This window comes from Macrobrachium rosenbergii, chromosome 49 (assembly GCF_040412425.1).
Source record: "Macrobrachium rosenbergii isolate ZJJX-2024 chromosome 49, ASM4041242v1, whole genome shotgun sequence".
Taxonomy (NCBI): Eukaryota; Metazoa; Arthropoda; class Malacostraca; order Decapoda; family Palaemonidae; genus Macrobrachium; species Macrobrachium rosenbergii.
The window spans coordinates 35657438-35661105 of NC_089789.1; the positions used below are offsets into that span (position 1 = coordinate 35657438).

The following is a 3668-nucleotide window of genomic DNA, read 5'->3' on the forward strand; positions in this document are numbered from 1 at the left end:
GGTTTCCAGGAAAGTTACAGAATAACTTTGTTTTGAGACATATTTTTAACAATACAGCTGTTATGAAAAACGTGAACTTGAAAGTTATATAGCTGTTACTGGGAATGAGTGCACAGTGTAAACGCCGAGCCTCCTAAATCATGGTTTTAGTACTAGCGAACTGTTTGGGGTGTCGTGTGTCAACTCTGGCAGACATATAAAAATGGTGCAGCGCTTAAACTGCGCATTTGTAATCAGTGGCCACTACTCAGCATAGAAAGGTTAGAAATCCGAAGATATAGCTATCCCTAGGTTAGTTAGCTAAGTATTTTCCTTAAGGTGTAGGCCTATGAGACCATGGAATCCGCGGTTCTCTTGCAAGTTTCCTCAGATTTTTTGTTTGGATTAAATTACCTTTTTATCATATATTCCTATATTCTTTCAAAGTCAAACGCGCTTAGCAGAGAGAGAGAGAGAGAGAGAGAGACAGAGAGAGAGAGAGAGAGACAGAGAGAGAGAGAGTATATTTATTGTCGATGATTGCCATCAACAATCACGCAATTAATAAATAATTATTAAGAAATCATTCGCACACACACATATATGTATACCCTGTATATATATCCATACATATTGTATATATAAATTTATATATATGTATACATATATATATATATATATATATATATATATATATATATATATATATATATATATATATATAATATATATATATATATATATATATATATATATATATATATATATATATATATATATATATATATATATATATATTATATATTCATTGCCCCTGCTAACGTGGCGTGTTGATAACTGCTTGGGATTCTAGAATCTAGACTATATAACAAAATTCAGCGAGTGGTGAATTCTCGTTACATAATATATAAGTAAAATGTGTTTAAACTTAATAAAAAAAAAACTTCAAACCCTTCCCAGTAAAAAAAAAAAAAAAAGGAAATAATTCAATACATTGATCTTAAATTTTCCCCGCCGACACCACCTGCTTTAACCGAGCGCTGACGACAAAAGAAGAAGGATTTCGCCTTCATTAAATGGGACTTTTAAAAAAGCCACTGGCTTTCCTTCATAACGTGGTAGTCAAGGAGAATAAAGCGTCGCGGATGTAGCTAAGCCCTGTCATTCGGCCGAAAAAACAATTCTCTTCATAAAGAATCACTACTTAATAGTGGGAAGCAGAGATGAGAAGAAATCGCCGAGAGAGAGAGAGAGAGAGAGAGAGAGAGAGAGAGAGAGAGAGAGAGAGAGCAAGGTATGCTAAGTGGGTATGCCGTAAGTAACTATTTGATTCGATTGCTTCACGTATGTCTTTATCGCAATGTGATTAATGAAACTGGGTATGATTTTATTTTCAGTAACATTAGACAGTTGGTGACATACGCTCCATCGACTCACATTTCATTTTTGACTTCGTCATTTTTTGTGGACGTCACCTACTAAATTATTTATTCCCACAAACGTATTTTACAAATGGGTATGTGGTAACCGTGGCTTTCATAGGATGAGTCTCGAAGGGAGGGGGTAGGGGTAGGGAGGTGTTATCGGGGAGTGGGTAGGGGTTGCGAAGGGGACAGGGTCAGCTCAGAGCAGCAGGGCAGCCACAGCAGCAGCTCTCAGTAAGGTAGTAGCTTTTGCTGGTGGAAGGTATCGTCCGTCGCTCTCTCTCTCTCGTACGGCACAGCGTCGCTCCTTTCGTGGTGCTACGTTTGTGTTCCGGTCCTCTTTTGAATAACAAATCGTCGCCAAACCTTTTTTTTTGTACTGTTGTTTTTTATTTGGTGGATCTCGTTGTTGCCGTTTTTTTTTTTTTACTCTGTGGATATATATAAATGACAGTTTCTGCCATGAGATGTGAATGGGACTTTTGGAGTGAAAAATTTCCCCCCCAAAAAAAGTTTAAGTGTGTTTATGTCGTTAATCTATGGTAGTGTTTAAAAACTTCTGGGGATGAATTATGATATTGATATGTATCTCTCCAGAGACGGAAATGGATCAAACTTCTTTCTGTATTAGTTAATGAACCCATAAAAAAGAAGTAAGAGTTTGTTGATTGTCGAAAGTCTGTGGATGAAACAGTTGACTGACGCAGTGAATGATGAAGTTTCAGTCAAAGGACGCGAATTTGAACAGATAGAAAAGTTTGAAAAAAAAAAGTTTATTGGTTTAATAAAACCACTCCCCCCCCCACACTAGGCCTGGGTCTTACAAAACCTGAAACAGGCCTAAAAAAAAACAATTAAGGAGTGCGATGTTATGGAATATCCTGTGATGTTGGGACGCAGAAGAAGACGTTGCTGTTGGTTTTCCTAACCAATGTTGTTGAATATTTTTTATTATCGCTTTTCGGAGGATATATAGAAGCAGCCCCGTTTTATTTCTCTTATAATATTATTCGGTAAGTTCCTGTCATTATTGTAGCATGTCATTTGTATCTTTCCTATTTTCCATGTTTGGTGTTTATCGGATGCATTGTGGCCCTTCATTTATTATTGTCATTACAGGATTAACGTAGCCTAGGCTTTAATTGGCTAGATTTAATAGGTTCGTTATCCTAGTCTGAAAATTAGCTTATGCATTTTTATTTATGCTAATCATTGTATATATAGTAATTGAAAATGCACTCCATTGCAATGCAGGTGGTTGGATTAGGCTCAAAACATATATAGGCTATAGATAGATAGACCCACACGGAGAAGTAGGACCGTGTATTTATTAAGAGAGAGAGAGAGAGAGAGAGAGAGAGAGAGAGAGAGAGAGAGAGAGAGGTTATGTCGTAGAAAGTTCTCATAAGTCCAAATGAAAATGCATCTAGGACTGACGTTATGCTAAGACAGTGTGCATTAATAGAGAGAGGATACGTTTGGACTTTAGACCGAAGATAATCCCTTTGCACAAAATGTGACCTGAGCCGTTAAATGTATATATTTGCTACACGACCTAATTCACGGTCAGTTAAAAAGAAATGGCTAGATTATCCCTCATAGTATCCTTTATTTTTTTTTTCTTTAAAGAAAATCTAACTTCGAGTGTCTAGATAATTAGCTATGGTATCTGTTTTTAGACGGAAGTTAACAACAGCTGGTTGAAAATATGTTCACTCTTTTATTTTGTTTAGCCTACGACCACTTCATCACAAATTGTTTTAGCTTAAAGTTACAGTTGAGTAGATGTCGCAGGTTAGCAGCTTGTGTGTGTGTGTGTGTGTGTGTGTGCACGCGCGCGCGCTCGAGAGAGAGAGAGAGAGAGAGAGAGAGAGAGAGAGAGAGAGATTACAGTTGATCAAGGGGCATACAAGTTAGCGAGCACTTTATATTTTGTGCGTGAGAAGAGAGAGAGAGAGAGAGAGAGAGAGAGAGAGAGAGAGAGAGAGAGGTTTTGCGGAAGCAGTCGAGCGGAAAACCCTAGGATCATGGAGAAGCTGAGGAGGAATTCTCGGGTGAGAAGATGACCAGCAGGTCAGAGTAGAAGGTCGGCAGATGCATTCTGGGTAGGGAGTGGGTTGGGAGGGACGGGGTACAAATATTATGAAATACTAAAGTCTGTTGATTATATATCCGAGTTATGAAGCCGTGCAACCATAGGCTTAGGTAAGATCGATAGATAAAGAGAGAAAGTTGATCTTAAGTGAAAGTCAGTGGATATTCTCT

At 37.7% G+C, this 3668-nt stretch overlaps 1 protein-coding gene across 1 annotated transcript in view; it reads left to right on the forward strand.

The window, feature by feature from the left end:
• Positions 1–1636: 1636 nt before the first annotated feature.
• The window catches only part of LOC136832250 (irregular chiasm C-roughest protein-like), a 215174-nt gene continuing 213142 nt past the window's right edge, over positions 1637–3668 (forward strand). Inside the window, 2 exon segments of the mRNA XM_067093112.1 lie at positions 1637–1665; positions 2001–2416. The gene's annotated coding sequence lies outside the window, so the exon portion shown is untranslated.